Below are 18,175 nucleotides of genomic sequence, written 5' to 3'. Positions count from 1 at the left end.
ACTGTAAAGTCGATGTTTGCCCTGGAATCCGACCACATCAGATTGTGAAACATTTCAATAACATTAGGAACACTGAAAAATCCAACCAAAACAACGACGATTCCAACACAAACTTTAAAGGCGTGATAATTCACGTAGGGACCAACTCTATTAGAAGCAGCAGACAAGAAGAAATCATAAATGATATTCGTAATGTAATTCGGTCTGCCAAAGATTTGTATACAAACTCCAGAATTGTTATCAACGGAATTCTACAAAGAAGATCGGTGAGTAACGCGTATATAAACAAAATAAACACTGGCATCAGGGAACAGTGCGACGAACTTGGCGTTGTATTTGTTGACCCAAATAAATTTCTCGACGACAAATGTCTTGGTAGGGATGGCTTGCACCTAAACAGACTAGGTGCAATTACTTTCAGCAAAATGCTCCTGGACTTATGTAAAATTATAAAAAATAAGGGAAACTAATACAGTCTGCAGGGGGTGACTATCCAAGAATACCATATGCAAACAAAAAACACAAGTGTAATCGTAATAAAGAAGCAGTTGAACCAACACAGAACGACATTAAAACGAAAAAAAGTGGGAATGCAAATAGTGTTAGCAAAAATTACTTAACAGTTGTTCACCAAAATATATGTTCCCTAGCAAACAAGACCCAACAGCTAGAAGTGGAGCTGGAGTCTACAGAGTCCTCATTTGTTTGTCTCACTGAGCATTGGTGCAATGAGGCTGAAATTAATCAATTAGTTTTGCAGTCTTATAATTTAGCGTGTGCATACTGTAGGACTTCTATGAAGTGTGGAGGGTGTTGTATTTATGTAAAACAAAATTATCAGTATAAGACCAGAAGCGACTTATGTGTAATCAGTGAAGAGCAACATTTTGAACTGGCAGCAGTTGAAATCAGAGACAAATACAGGTGTAGGAATTTGATTATCTTATGTATATACAGATCTCCTAGTGGAGACTTCAACATCTTTCTCTCTAAACTTAATCATGTTCTTGACAAGATATCCACTCCAAAGAACCACATTCTCATATGTGGAGACCTAAATGTAGATAAACTGAATCCTGATGCTACATGGGACTCATTACTAAGTCTTGCTCAAAGTTTCAATCTAGTTCCAATGGTTAATAGTGCAACAAGAATAACAAAATACTCAAAGACAGCTGTTGATCAGGTATTAACAGATTTAGGCAAAGAAAACTGTGAGGTGGTGGTAGCAGAGCTAGGATTATCTGATCACTCAGGTCAAATCATTACTATAAAAGTGGCTCCAGAAGAAACAAAGAAAAGGCATATTTACAGACGAATTTTTTCTAAACAAAATAGATATGAGTTTGCCAAACAGATAGCAGGACTAACATGGGACTCAGTATACTCAGAGGTAGATGCAAATGAAAAATTCAAAAATTTCATGACATTGTTTAAATTAAATTTTGAAGGAACATTTCCCAAAGTATTATGTCCATTATCAACAGCAGGAAAAAACAAGTGGGTCACAAAAGGCATCAAAAAATCGTCTGAAACACTAAAGTACCTGAGCTCCATTAAACACAGCCAAACTAATCTTGCTTTCTCACTCTTTTATAAAAGATACAGGAAAACATATAGGAAAATATTGCTTGCAGCAAAGAGAGCTCATAACTCCAAACTGGTGCTCTCTGCTGAAAACAAAAATAAGGCAGTATGGAAAATTGTAAAGCAGGAAACTGGTACCAGGAAAGTGAATCTGTCAAACCTGAAAATCAAAGAGGAAGGGACTGTAATAAAAGACACAATATATTTGGCAAACTATATAAATGATTATTTTAGTAGCATAGGAAAAAAATTACAGGAAAATTTTTTAACAGCCCCTCAGGTCAAAAAGCCAAATAATGGTGTATCACACTCGATGGTGTTATTCCCTACAACACAGGAAGAAGTCTACAAAGCAGTCAGCAAACTGAAAAACAAAAACTCAGCTGGTCTGGATGAAGTCCCCATTTTTATAATTAAGGACTGTATCAAGAGCCTACTTCCACCTTTAGTTGATATTATAAATCAATCTTTCAAGCAGGGCTACTTTCCAGACTATTTAAAATATGCTAAATTACTACCTCTCTTCAAAAAAGGTGATGCAGGAAAAATTGAAAATTATAGGCCAATTTCTCTACTCTCATGCTTTGCAAAAATATTAGAAACTATATGAAAGATAGGCTAATGAATTATTTAAATAAATACAACTTACTGTCTGTTGACCAGTTTGGATTTCGATCAGGGAAAAGCACAGAATCAGCAACAGCACACCTCACAAATCACATTCTAGAAGCGTTAGATAAAGGGAACTACACAACAGGTATATTTCTTGATCTAACTAAAGCGTTTGATACAGTAGACCACAACATATTGTTAAATAAGTTAGATGAACTGGGAATAAGGGGACTTGTGAAAAAGTGGTTCCAGTCATATCTAAAAAATAGAAGACAGATAACTGAAATCTCACATATTTCAAGTCGCTCAAACTATATTGTAAAGTATACTTCAGACCCAAATTATGTAAATATAGGTATCCCACAGGGTAGTGTCCTTGGCCCAATACTATTCCTCATTTACATAAATGACTTCCCACAGAGCATCAAGCATGGACAAACAATATTGTTTGCAGATGACTCAAATGTACTAATCAATCACAAATCACCAGATGCACTGAAAGAAGAAGCCGAACAAACACTAAACAGTGTACGTGAGTGGGCATCCAATAATAAACTAACACTAAATTAAAAAAAAAAAAAAAAAAAAACAAATGCTGTAAACTTCTATGTCTGCAAAAAACCACACTATAACAACTTTAAACGATGAAACTATAGAATGTGTAGACTACAGAAAATTTCTTGGTATGCATGTTGATAATCAGTTAAAGTGGGAGGAACATATTAAAATACTTAGTAACAGAATCGCTACAGCATGCTATGCTCTCAGAATTCTGACTGCAGTGTGTGATACTACATGTGTCAGATCTGTATATTTTTCTTATATCCACTCTGTTATTACCTATGGAATAATATTTTGGGGAGTCAACAGTAAAAATATTCAAATAGTTTTCAAATTACAGAAAAGAGCAATTCGTATAATAACCAAGAATGGCAGTAGGGCTCACTGCCTTGAACATTTCCAAAAGCTGGAAATCCTAACTGTCCCCTGTGAATACATTTTTCAAAGTATTATGTATGTAAAGAAAAATATTGACTGCTATGTTAAAAATTCTTTAGTACACAGCTATGGAACCAGAAACCAATACAATCTGCATCTAGAGAGAAAAAATAAAGTTAAAACGCAGCAGAGCTTGTTGTACAATGCTGTTAAATTGTATAATAAATTACCCCAAAATATAAAAGATATTGACACAATTGGACAGTTCAAAACAAAACTAAAAAATTTTTTATTAAATAAAAGTTATTATGCAGTAACGGACTATCTGAATTAAAACATGTAGTGAAATTAAAGTAGCCTGCATTGTAATACATGAGGAAATAATTAAAATATGAAATCCAAAATTTTACAGTACTATAAGAAAATTCCATAAGGATATAAAACTAATGTAACATACTTTAAAAATTTGTGTAAATATTAATTTTATGTGCATAATTTGTAGGTATATTGTATTGTATATGATTTTGCTGACGAAATCCACACAATGTAAATTGTTACATGGATTAATAAAGAAATCAAATCAAATCAAATCAAACTGCCCTCTAGTGCAAGTGAACATACCGAGCACCAGTGATTGAAGCTGGCGACATTGATAAATTGCTGTCAAAACCTGTTCTGATGGCTGAATCAATCAGTGTCTGATAAAACAGCATTGTAAATCTTACTTAAAGGGTAACCATTGCCTCTATTTAAAACTTGCTTGTCTTTTGAGATATGTCGAAGATACGTTCATGGTATGGCCACATGGGGTGAGAGAGAGAGAGAGAGAGAGAGAGAGAGAGAGAGAGAGAGAGAGAGAGAGAGACGTAACTGATTTGTAGATCATTTCAGTTGCTTTCATCCCAGCATCAAGTTCATGACAGAGATTGAGAGGGATGGAAAGCTTCCATTTCTAGATATCTTGATTTATGGAAATGATGATGGGACACTGATCCACAGTGTTTATCGAAAGCTCACACACATGACCATTATCTGCATGCATTATGCTGTTGTTCTTTGTTCCTATGCATGGGGATCCTGTGGACTTTGTCAAGAAGAGCTTATGCCATTTCAAACGCAGAAAGCTGGACACAAGAGCTGGGTCATCTTAAAGTTGTGTTCAAGCAGAATGGCTATACAGATAGACAAACCCATCATGCTTTCTAGGTAGGACCTATACGGAATCATTAGAAGATATATGTAATTTGATGGCTTTCTTACCTTTTGCTGGGAGCATATCTTTAAAAATAGGAAGAATTTTAAAAATATATAAATCAAAAATGTTTTTCATCTTCCACCCAACATTAGAGTGCTCCTTGGCTTTGTGAAGGATGACTTGAGGTTGTGGGTGCCTGCTGTATACAAAATCCCCTGCCATTGTGTGGAAACTTTTATTGGTCAAATAATTTGTTCAGTTCAGGACAGATGTGTTGAGCACTAGTGCCACTAATGTTTGTTTCAGCTTGAGAAACCTGCAGTGGCTGAGCACTGTCTTACCAAGGGACGTAAAGGTTGTATGAAGAGATACAAATACATTGAAATCTGACAGTCTTATAAATAGAGATAAGGGTTACCTTTTAAGTATGATTTGGAATGCAGTTTTATCAGACATTAAAAAACACTGATCTTTTATTTGGCCGTCAGAATAGCTTTTGATAGCAATTTATTAATTTCGCCAGCTTCCACCATTGGTATGCTATATGTTCACTTGCGCTAGAGGACAGTTGAGATGATTTATTGCAAAAGTGCAGTTGGCCTTCCGTGGCATAAAAAGGAGACCCTGCTCAAAATCTGCATTCAGTTATGGCAGTTTTGTGCAACAACATACTCAGCTGAAGATGGCAACCATGATCCAGCTGCAGACCTGAGAAGAATATTGTTAGTGATACATAATGTGCTTTGGGTTTAATAGATAGGTGAAGCCAGCAGTGGCAGCTCAGATCCTTTGTTTTCTTTGTGGGGAAAGTGTTTTCAGGCAAAACATAACAGAAACAGATTTTATTGTTTGAAAAAAGAGCATTCTGGCATGAATGGTTTCCAACATTCAAAAACTATCAAAAACTGAAGATGTGATGGACTGGGGCCATTTACCAATCATGCGACATTTCCTTTCAATAGGCAAAGTTCAGAAGTTAAGTTTAGGAATACTGCGTGCTCTAATTCATAGTAACAAAAACTAAGTGGGTGAATATCGCTGCACATTAATTCGGTCCTAACCAGGAAATAACTCGTCTGTCACAGCGTTGCCAGACATTTTCTACATTTTTGCCAAGATTCAGTTATACTACTAACAGGAAGAATACCAGCCAATGAGTTCATTTATTGGGCTAGGAAGTGTCTATACCTCAGTTCTCAAAAACATGTCCATTGAGGGCAGCAGTACCCAAAGAATATGTCGATGAGTCTTACATTTCTGTAACTAGGTTTAGGGACTAGAGCAGTCTTACTAATGAACTCAGATGCACAGACTTTAAAATAAACACTATAAATCAATAACTGTCGCTGCTACATGTGTTTCTAAGTTGTAAGCACAGGAAAAACTGAAAAACTCATTCACCAGATGGGATTCAAATTTTTGGAATGTTCCTGTGGTTATACTGTAAACACATGCCTTTTGATCTTTATTGACTTTGAAAGAATGTTGTTATTGGCACAGAAAACCCAAAGAATTCGTTAACAACACAGCATTCATTGCAAAATGTGAACATCCACAGAGAGTTCATAAGCTATGAATAACATGAAGTTCCAGATCAAGAAAGTTTACTGTGCCTAGAAACCATATGCCAAGACCAAAAAAGTGGGCTCAAAAAGGAGTGGAGAAATTCAAGAAGAAGAAGAAGAAGGAAGAAGAAGAAGAAGAAGAAGATGGGGGGGGGGGTGATGATAAGTCATCCTTAAGCAAAACTCTCACTCACTCTATAGATACGAAAAACACAACAAAAATCACTTACTCATAACCATTACAATATTACCACTTCTGATGCTTAGTCAACAAAAGCAAAAAGTGTCTATATTGAAGAGCTCCCTTGCAGTAGGTGTAAGAAAGAGACACAAATCTAAACATGGTGCTACTTGTCTATGCTCTACAGTTGGGGCAGAGTGTTATTAATCTATTCCCTGATAGTTTCATACAAACAATGCTTCTGGGCTTCTACAATATTCACATGATAATTATTGAAGTTTAATGTGATGGCTATGATAGTAGATGATTTCCTCTCACAAACCGTTGGGGTCAGGATCATCTCCAGGAGTGGTGATCCTTCCCCACCTGCTTCTCATGAGGAAAACCTGCTCTAAAACCCTTATGCATTCAAATCTGAAACGTGAATGTTGAACTTTAAAACAATCACACTACAGGCAGGTAGAGCTGGAGGCTCGGAATCTTGCACTGAGATGTCAGTCTGTCCCATGGGTTGCAGGAGAAGTGTTGGAGTTGTGTGGGCAAAGGCACAGAGGTGAGGAGACTACTGTCCATAAGTCTGGGCAGCACCTACTAAAGAACAACTTCAAATAAATTTACGTATTGATGGCATACCTCTGCTGATTCACAGCAGGAGGAAACATTTTGTCACCAAGACCATGTCCATTTTAGACAGAGTGATCTGACATGACCCATAAGTTGAATGCTAATATTAGACTAAAAAACAGTTGTTCCTACACAACTAGTTGCACTCTAACCAATGAAGAACTGTAACAGTTCTATGAAGATGTGGCAACTGTAGAAAATTCAGAAGCTACTACATTTTCTGTAATATTAATACAAACATAGAAATGAAGTCCACAGGAGACCATCCCTTCATTGCAAACTTTGGACTTTCTACAGGAAACCAAGAGGACAAGAGATGATGAATTTTCTTAATAACCACCAGGAAAGTTGAGAATGGGGCTTCACAACCACTCAGATGAAATTATCAGCAGTATTCGAACATCAGTAAAGTAAGTCAGTACACTCCAAAGCAGAAGAATCTAAAATTCAACCTCAAAACAGAATAGTGTGTAGAAGAAAGCTGAAATACTGACAGGCGATCCAAATACAGAGACTTCAACAAAAACATAAAGAAGTTGATCGTAATAAATTACTGAATGCAAAACACAAGACTGACCGAAGAGACCATCGTACTCAATGTGATCATGAGAATCCATCTTTCCAGTCAATCAGTTGTTAGTGAAAGAGACAAAATTATAAAAACTGGTGAGGATTTTCACTGGAAACTCTACAGTCAATCACTGCCAAGCCAAAGCTTGCATGACAAATCATGAATATTTGTTATGAATTTGGCACTGGAATAACAGGAACTTATAAAGGGGGGAAAAAGAAGGGAACAGCTCTGAAACAACTCAAGTACCATAAGGCATCCGAAGATCAGATTACGTGCAAGATGCCGAGAATTGGAGGAAAGACAGGGAAGCACTCCTAATTCTATTAAGTAAACATATCTAGGAATGAGATTCAAGACTCATGGAAAAATGCAGAAGTTGTTCCTCTTAAAAAAAGATGACAACACTATTATCAAGAATTTCAGGTGTATTCGTCTTTTATTCATATTTTACAATCTGTTAACAAAAATCACTACAAACCATCGAGAAAGAAATTTGACTTTCACAAGCAAGTTGAGTAAGGGGGCTTCAGAAAAGGATAAAGTACTACTGACCATATTAAAGCAGTATGTACACTGATAGAGAAATGTACGGAATATGACGTCCCACAGTGGGGTGGAGGACTGTTGATGCTGTTCACACTCTGTTGAGTAATTCTTTCACAGACAGGAAATAAGTCTGTGCTATAATCCAGCTAACAGCAGCAGTGTTAAAATAAAGTACTTTGGTATCATGAACTGCATTTGGTAGTTTGGCAGCATGAATCTGCAGCTTATAGATAGTCTCTGCAAATTCTAGAACCATCTGCCCACCTGTGCCGTGGCATTCTTTTGCTTCTTTCTCCAGTCACTGGATGCCCACTACTGTTGATCTTTTCTGGCCAGTATGGAACCAGGTTTTTCCTGCATGTCAGTGGATGTAGTCTCTCCATCTCGTCAGAGGACGTCTGACACTTCTACTTGACTCCCTTCGACGTCACTGTATCAGCATTGTGGTCCATTTAAATCTGTTCCTGGTCACGTTGTTCTGCCCAACGCCACTTCAGTCTCGCTATCTGCTCAGCACTGTCATAGATCACTGTTCTTATCGTTGTCTGTTACTTCTTGATCTTGTCTCTCAGATTCGCTTGAAACATTGCTTTCTCTATTGCCCTTTGACGGACCCAAAGTCAACCTGTACTACTAGTCGGAAGTCATAGTTTCGAGCCCATAAGTTGTGACTGGCAGGTTGCATGAGTCATAATCTTTACTTTTTAAATTTGTGAAGGATACTTGGTTTATAGAGACTGTATTTAAGTTCCCCGAGTGCCATGCAGGCGGGGCCAATTTGCTGGACCTTGGCTGTATGATTATGTTTTCCAAGTTGTATTTTATGCCCCAGTTAAATTTATTCATTTATTACTTCCAGAGTGTGGTTTTCTATGGAGGCCATAATGTTGATAGGGCTCATGACTTTGCTATTTTGAAGATTAATTTTGACATCTACAACTTACGAAGCTTTTTTGAGTTCTTGGGTTATTTTTGACAGTTGGCTTGCGTCACTGCCAAAGGAGATATCATCATCTGCAAGGCAAAGATGGTCGAGACATTTTTCCGTGTTGATACAATAACCTTTATGTCCACATGACAGACACTTTTAACACATCCCACATAGTGAAGATAAATAATTTAGGTGAGATCGTGTCTCCATGGGTGATGCCACTTCTCACGGGAACCTTTCCAGTTATCCAGTCTTCCGGTATTTTCACATGTAGAGTGGCATTCTTGTAAACGAAGTGAATTTGGTGTATTTATAGTCAATGTGGGCTCCATTTATTGTGCTCAATACTGCCCAGGTTTCAGTCACATCGAGCTCCCTCTGGTGTCTATGAAGGTCATGTGATTTTGGATGTTATACCCTATATATTTCTCTTGTCAGTTTATGTACTGCTTGGGCATGGTTAATGGTACTGATCCTTTTGTGAATCCTACCTGTTTGACTGGCTAGTAAAATCAAATTTCTCATTCGATTGATTTGTAATGATTTTTGGTAGCAGCATGTGAAATGAAAAAAAAAAAAAAAAAAAGGAATTACACCTGAATTCTTGATGTTTGTGTCAACTTTTTTGAGGAGGAGAATGGCTGTTGCATTTTCCCATGACTGGGGTCTTCCCATTCTCAAGGCATTTGTTCAGTAGAATTAGGAGTGCTTATGCAAGCTTTGCTTGCCTGGGATGTGCTTATTGTAAACTTCAACATTCTCATTTGTGGAAGGTTTGCACCATCTCTTCTCATGCTGGCCCAATGTGGGTTGCCAAGAGGTGGTGGGATGTGTAGGAATTAATAGAAATTTCAATGGATAAGGGTTTTGGGACATGTTCCCCTCCTGATATGCAAGTGAGGAAGTAGTAGTGCTCGTACTGGGAGGGTCATCACTCGTGGAGACGATCCTGCTCCCACCAGTTCATGAGAGGGGAGCACCTACTACACATCAATAATTATCATGTGAATATTGTGTAGCCTAGAGGCATCATTCACATGAAACTATCAGAGTCTAAATTATTAACACCATGTGCTGACTGTGAAGTGCTGCATAGACAAGTAGCACCATACTCAGCTTGGTTCTCTCTGTCGTCAGGCTACTGCAAGTTGCAAATCTCTTCAATGTAGATGCTTTTCACTTTTATTCGCTAAGCATCAGAAGTGATAATATTGTAATCATTATGACTTGGTGATGTTTTCGAAATACATAGTCTGAGTGACAGTTTTGTTTAAGGATGACTTATTCTTCATAGTACTGTCAGTGTTCTATGTTCCCTGTTCCAGCTTCTGGAGACAACTGCTTCTCCTTCATATTTGCTAGTTTGACTTTCTCTACTCTTCTTTGAACTTGCTTTTTTCAGTTTATAGCATACGGTTTCTGTGCGTAGTAAAATTTCCTGATATGGAACTTTGTTATTTGTAACTTACTAAGTTTCTCTGTTGTTGTTCATGTTTTGAAATCAGTGCTGTGTTGTTATTTATTCATTTGGGATCCTATATATTGGGGATAGTATGAATTACAGCATTTTAAAGAAAAATATTTTCAAAGCCTATAATGACCAAAAGACATATGGCCTGCTCATAACCTTTACAGTAAAACCTTGAGGAATGCTCACAAAAATGAGAGTCCTGTCTGGTGAATGAGCTTTTCATCTTGGGCATGCTTCATCCAGAAAACAGAAATAATTGTGACATTTATTGATTTATGGGGTTTCTTTTGCAGGCTGTGCATCTGAGTATCATTAGTAACAATGCTGTAGTCCATAAACCTATTTACAGAGAAGTGAGTAACACTCATTGTTGTGTGCTGTGTCTGCCTCACCTTGATAGCTGCATCTTTGGAACATTAGGTGTAGTCACTTCCTAGCCTGCTCAAGGAACTCATTGGTTGGTATTCTTCCAACTAGTAGTATAACTGAATCTTGGCAACAATGCAGAATATGTTTGGCAACTCTGTGACTGACGAGTTACTTCCTGTTAACACTGAATTATCCTGCCAAATTTACTTCATTTTTCGTGATATATTGATAGAATAATCAGAGTGATTTTCACTTAAGATTATCAGTTTATTGTTTTGAGTCCAGGAAAGTCATTTCACTGGAAATTGGAACTAATCCTGTCTTTTACATTGTGATTTATCAGTCCTAGCAATCCCTAGGACATTAAGGGAGAGATGAATTCAGCAGCTCTAAGGTAACATGGTCGCATGTAAAGTGAAGGCTGCTCTGCTTGCAGTTCCAGTCTTGCTTTAGGGTAGATTTTTATCCTTTCTGTGGCAAAGCTACAAGCAGCCAGATCGAAAATCAGTAAGGAAACCTCAAGAAATTTTCTCCTACAAAAGTCATCTCACTACTTCCAGTATACCATAGTGTGAGGATGAAAAACGTATGAGACTGCACAATTGTTAATACCTCTCCCTGCTTCTGCCTGTGTAATTTTTGGTATCTGTGAATATACAATGTTATTTATGAAATATCAGATTTCCATTCTACTTGTGTTTGACACATGACAGCATGTAAACATAGATGGTTTGAAGTCCAAAGCATGTAGTATCTTAGAACTTTGTACCGATGTAGGTGTGCTCTTGTTACAAATACATTGTGTGCTACTGAAATAGACTTTGTAAGATTATCATGGTAAGTTGTATTTCATTTGTATTCATACAGTGTGTACTTTAATGCCATTTTCACTTAGTTAATTGAACACAAAAGTAAACAGTAGAGAGAAATTAATTATCAACAATAAAGTGTGTCCCATGAGGAATTGTCAGCAGGAATGATAATTCGAAGCAAGAAAGTCTAATTATCATGGGCTCTCAAACGCTTAACATTAAGTGCTGTGAGCACTACTTAATATTTGATACCGTGAAACAAATCTCTTCTACTGCAAGCTCTTTGCTCTCTATACTTTGGTATCTGGTAATATGGACCAAAATAAGAAAAAACTGTCCAGTGAACTTGGATTCTAAAATTTATACCTTCGGAGCTCTGAGAACATGTTCATCTTTGCTACAATGGAAAACATCTTACTACTGAACAAGTCCCATAGCTCTTAAGGGAGGCACTTTAGAGCACATGATCCCTAGATGTTTTTGCATCCCTAGATGTTTTTCCTTCGAATGATTATCCCTGTCATATCCTTGAGTATTGATCGTTCCTTATGGGACACCCTGTATATTCTTTCTTTAAAACAGTCTGACAATGCTAAGGTAGTTCATCATTTCCACACATGTTAAAATTTACTGATTCTGAGATAAAGGTGTCATCAAACCATCCTTGAACCGCATTTTCATCTTGAAAGGAATTTTCTTGACAATTGTTGATTAAGGAGCGGAAAAGGTAAACATTTGAGGGCATAAGATTAGATGAATAAGTGTGTGAAAGACAACTTCACAAATAAACTCCTGGATACTTTTGTTTGTGACATCAGCAGATTGTGTTTTCACATAACAGCAAAACGTAATGCAGTGTTGTTGGTCATGTTTCGCACACTGCAACTGAAAGGTGTCTTGGTCGTTGGCACCTAATACCATCTGCGATGGACACACTCCTTGGAAGGCATTCATAGAGCACAATACCCTTTTTGAGCCATCATATGAAAAATATTGTGTTGGCACTGCCCCTCGCTCAAGTCTCTGTCTTTTCTTAGTGCTCAACAGTTAATTTATTGAAAAGTTAACATAAAAGCATCATAACTCCTTACCAGTAACAGTATTGCATAGAAATGCTCATTGAAATAACTGATGACATTCAAGAGAATATGCAATACTATTCACCCATTTAGTTTTTATTACTTTGAATTGGAGCACGCAGTATTCATAAACCTGATTTCTGAAACTTTCCTGTTGAATGATATTGTCACACGACAGTTTAATGGTCATAGTTCATCACACATGTCAGTTATCGAGACTTCTTGAATGTTCATGCCAAAATGATCTTTCTTGAAAGAAGTAAATCCTTGTCTGACATGTTTAGCCCAAAAACACTCGTCCCACACACAGTACAAAGACACTGAACTGACACCACTGTCTTTACCTCACTATTAAGCCCAAAGTTAACAATATGTCACAAATCTTAAACTTTTTTCCAGTTGCGACTCTGATTTTACATTGCTAACACAATGTTCCGAAGTTTCAAGCATACAAAATCCAACATGAAACTGCAAGATAAATACTAGATCTTCAAACAAGAAAATGACAGTTGATAAATACATTCATAGTGGCACAAAGTGGTCTCCTTATCAGACAGCACTTATGTGAGGTGGCATGTGGTAGGTTGTTGGTAGTCAGAGGCTGCAGTAGGGCAAGGAAACACTCAAGTGTACACTGCTCTTATCTCAATACAGCCACAAGCTGTTTTGTGGAATTGTTTCCAGAAGTTTTTGCTATTACTGGTGAGTTATAAAGTGAAACAAGTTATCTTTGATAATCCATCACATTGATAACTTTAGCAGAAAGACAAAATTCATTTTAAAAAATAAGCCAGTTTGTGGAATCAAACTTGTTACTTCATGTCCACATTTTGTGAAGTTTACCTCTAGACCACAAGCCCGTCCAGCACTACAGTAGCTCAAGAATGAGAGTACACTTTCTCCAGACATTCCCACATTCTACAGGGTTGCCAGATCATCCATGCAGCTGGACTTAGACTTCTGAGGAGCAGCCAGTTTTATTGTATGAAATGTTCTCTGTTTACTTGCTGTGTCAAATTTGCCTAAAATCTGAAGTTTTTGATGATTGCCTCCATCATCATTGTCATGAAACAAGGACTCCATCAAGAAAAAATTTCTAGCCAGTCAGTTTTATTGGCAGCCTTAAGTGAATGACTTGGATTTAGTCCCTGCGGTGGTGGTAGCTGGCCAGTGGTCAGGATTTACATCTAAGCCTGTGAAAGTGGGATGAAAGCTATACTTGACCCCAAAAACAGTCAGAAGCTGCCAACAGTTGACCGGGAACCTCGGCAGTATTCCAATGTACAGCATCAGAGGCCCACTAAGCCATCCTCTGTATATCCAACCAACTATCCTCATAAGTAAGAAAAAAGTCACACAAAATGTATTTAGAAATCGAAGAAAGTGGCATTAAAATCATTGGATTGGTGAGCACTGTCCCTTTCTGGTGGGGATTTTACAGTCAAGGATACTGATTATCCACTTGAAGGAACCTTAGAGCTGAGCATCATGCAGTGTTTGCCCTGAACTCTTGGGGAAAATCACCACAGCCAAGGGAGAAGGGCAAGGACAACTATCGCTAACTGACGGCTCCCTGGGGTAACTTTTGTATTGTAGTGGAACTTAACGGGATACCAATCACTTTTGGAAGGATTGCAGCTCATGGACCAGGAGAGATCATTTTCCATTCTCTTACAAGAAACTCATTTTAAAGTCAGTGGAAGTTGTCATACCTGTTAAGATCATTTTGTGTTCTTTAAATGTTCCACCTCACAATCCATTGGATGCAGATGCACTGACAGAGCTCTTTTGACCACTCATCACCCACTCCTCCTCATGATTGACTTCAGTACACGTAGTGTGCTTTGGGACTTGGGTACCCCTTGCTCCAGGGGTAAAATTATGAGACCCTTGATGGACAGTACCCCATCACTTGTAACAAGGCAATATTAATTTTCTTATGGAAACCCATCAAGGATTGTATCACCCCTAACAGTTACCAGGGTGTAACTCTCCAGTGCATTGTCAATTGCTGCCTCGTCTGGCTCCTTGAATCCCAGGGTCACCTGTGGTGCCCTAGTGCAGTTGCTGGCCCTACCTTTCTGCCTTTGACACCTATTCTACTGGAGATGGCAGTAAAGGAGTCTTCACGATGCCACAGCCATTAAGTCAGGGTTGTTTCTTTCCTTGGAAAAGTATATGACACCACTTGAATGTACAACATCCTTTGCCTACTTCATGAATGGGGACTATGTGGAGTCTACAACTTCTTATTCAATCCTTCTTCAAGGACAAGTGCTATTTCTATTATGATGGTGATTGCTTGTCTGACCACTTGGTTCAGGAGAGTGGAGTCCCCAAGACCCATGGGAGTGAACTCAGTCACACTATTCACAATCACAGTCAATGGCTTCTCCTCTGCAGTCAGAAATCTAGTTAAAAGTTCTTTGTTTATGGGTGACTTCACATTCTGCTTCTCCGCCTCCAATCTTACAACAACGAAGCAGCTTCAGCTGATCATAAGGAGGCTGGACACTTGGGATGTAAAACTGCTCTTGAGCTCTCCCTTGAGAAGATTATTTGTGTCAACTAATCTACAGTTTCCTCCTCTTTCAGGAGGATCCACAATTCTGTGAAGTTTGTGGAGTGCCGGTTTCGGTTCAGCTTATTTTGGGACCATGTATTTTACATATTTACATCAGGACAGCCTTCAGTTTGGCTAGAGATCAGCTCATCATTCTTACCAACACTGCCATTTTTGTCACATGGGTTTTGATATTTTGTGAACTTTCAGACTTCATCTCTAAAGTGCTTGGTAGGGGAGGTGGACATAAATGCATTATAGAAGGAACTACTCCTATGGGGGCAGCATTCATCCACCACCCACCCCCCTCACCCACTTCCCCTCCTCTCCCTGTGGCACCATCAATGCAGGTGGAGAAGCTTGCATGTTCGCAAGAAGCTGAGGAGTGTGCCTGGAAGCACAGCCACTGGCAGGGTCTCCTATGCCAGACAGTTCTCAGTGGATGAGCTGAACAAAGTGTGTCCCACAATTCCCCATGCTTCCCCTACCTATTCCCACAGTCTTTCCCCAGATCACCAACCCTAAGTGTGATGCGATCTGTGCCGAGGAGTTCGTTGCACTTGGGAAGACATGTTATTAATGGAGCCTCAGGGATACAAGACAACTTCCCTGAGTAATTAGCCTTGCACCTTGTGATGTTCCATGGTGTTGACCAAATAAATCCCCAATTCTTATGGAATCAAAATGGAGAACAAGGGAAATAAAAAAAACACATTGATGAGAACTCAAACACCCTAGCATATAGGTTGGAACTGATGGAAGCTGTTTCCGTAATTGAGTTGAGGTGATTTACCAGTCCACCAAATGGAAACTTTTACTAATACGTTGGACCAGGTCATGGTCAAATACTTATCTGGGCCTCAGATAAGGATTTGACCTTGACCTGGTCCAATTAACTCGAAGAACAAAAAGAACAGCTTCGTAAACATAAATGGAGGGAACTAAAAGGTCCTGAATTTAAGACCTCCAAAACAGAGTGAAGGACAGAGAATGAGGAAGCAATGGAGGAGTGTAATACTCCCTCTTCTCAGGATTAATAGATCCAGAAAAAGCTGAGGCAGGAAATAAGGAAACTGACCTACAGTACTGCAGTTTGTTTTCAGGATGACACTTATCCAACAGAGACATCCACAGGTCAACATCACCTTGCAGCACATGGAGCTTGTTCAGAGGGCAGTCTTGTAGAAGATTGCGGGGACACAAGTCCAGGAGGACCTGTCTGGGAAAAGGTGCTCTTATCTTTGTCTGTGATGGGATGGGAACAGTGGAGTTGCTGAAGGAGATGGTACCCAAGATACCTCCAAGGGAAGAGGCAAAGCTGTTGGTCAAAACAGCAGGTGACGTTTCCAAGATAACAAAGGTATCATTCTGGGTACCAGAACTTCTTGAGGATACTCCACAAAGACTCTGTTTGAGAAAATAAGGGTGCAGAACCAGAAGCTCTCGACAGAGGGTTGGAGGGTAATCAACTGAAAGGTTGTACTGTACGGCCAAACCCTCGAGTTGGAAATTGGTGAAAAATCGCTGGTGGCAGTGTGAGAACAAGACCTGAATGTACACAGGGTTCTCACAGGTTGCTGTCAGGGTATTCAAGGACATCAGAAGCAACCATGGCAGCAAGTTGGAGGCTGCAAGTGTTGCAGATAAAGCTGCAACACAGCAAAGGGCCAATTGTAACCCTGAACCATGTTATGGAGAGCTGATTCAGAAACCTTATCTATATGAAGGGGCGTTTCAGGCCTCAGAGGAATTGGTGGTAAATTGATTTATACTAGAAATCTATGGAACTCCAGTACATGTATTTATGTTAAGAATGGAATTTCATTAATACCAATGGCAGAAGTCTTTTCCAAGGACTTAGTGACTGTCAGAATGAAGCAGTGTGAGGAAATTAACTTGAGAGAAATTGTGTTTGCCACAGTTTAATTCCCTTATGAAGACAGTTCTGAGACATTTAGCGAATCGTGGAACATATATTGGAAAGATGTATTAGAAACATTAGGAGGGGGAGTGTTCATTGCAGTTGACAAAAATATTTTCTGTATTGAGATCAAAGTTGGGTGTGACAGTGAAGTTATCTGGATGCTTCTAACAGGTGTAGGTGAAACCAGAATAATTGTTGGATGTTTTTACTGGTTACTCGACTGTGACAATTCTAAAGTCATTCAAAGAAAGTCTATGGTCAGTAGTGCGGAAATACTCAGATCATGCAATACTAGTTGGAGGTGATTTGAACCTACAGAGTACAGACAGGGATGTCTATGGAGTCATTGTGGGGGGTACTTCGGAGTACAGTTTTCTGAAAACTGTCGTAAACGGCTAGTTCAGCAGCCCCCACGCAATGGAAATATCTTAGATCTTATAGCTAAAAAAGGCCGAGCCTTATCAACAATGTCAGTATAGAAATGAGAATTAACGAACATAATGTCAATATAGCAACTATGGTTATGGAAGTTAATAGATCAGTCAAGAACTGTGGGATAGTGTTTCTGTTAGATAGAGTAGATAAGCAGTCGTTGGCATCCGCTTAGGCAGTGAATTGACATCACTTAGTTCCAGTAAGATGACATAGAGGAGCTGTGCGCAAAGTTTAACCAGATTGTAAATCTTATCTGGAGAGCTATATGCCTAGTAAGTGTATGAAGGACAGAAAAGACCCACCATGGTTTAATAACGAAATTTGGAAGATGCGAGGAAGCAGAGGCTGTTGCACTCCCGGTTCAAAAGAGAATGCGCAAATGACAACAAGCAAAGGTTAGTAGAAGTTCGTGCAAGTTCGTGCATCTGCCAAAAGATATATTCACAAAACATACAAGAAGTTCGTGCATCTGCCAAAAGATATATTCACAAAACATACAAACAGAGAAACCAAGAAAATGCTTGTTCTATGTAAAATCGGTAAGCAAGTCTAGGGCTTCCATTCAGTCCCTTGTTGACCAGTGTGCTGTGGCAATTGCAGATAGCAAAACAAAAGCCAGAGTTTTAAATTTCACATTCAAAAAATCATTCACACAGGAGAATCATACAAACATATTATTATTTGACCATCAGACTGACTCCTGTATGGACAACATAGTACAAGCATCCCTGGCATAGAGAAACAACTGAAAGATTTTAAAGCAAATAA

At 38.6% G+C, this 18,175-nt stretch overlaps 1 protein-coding gene across 1 annotated transcript in view; it reads left to right on the top strand.

The window, feature by feature from the left end:
* LOC126334831 (actin-related protein 5-like) overlaps positions 1-18,175 on the top strand; it is a 191,340-nt gene that overhangs the window by 149,546 nt on the left and 23,619 nt on the right. The window lies entirely within an intron of this gene.

This window comes from Schistocerca gregaria, chromosome 2 (assembly GCF_023897955.1).
Source record: "Schistocerca gregaria isolate iqSchGreg1 chromosome 2, iqSchGreg1.2, whole genome shotgun sequence".
NCBI classification, from domain to species: Eukaryota; Metazoa; Arthropoda; class Insecta; order Orthoptera; family Acrididae; genus Schistocerca; species Schistocerca gregaria.
The sequence above is the reverse complement of the archived record's forward strand: the minus strand, read 5'-3'. Positions and strand labels throughout refer to the sequence as shown.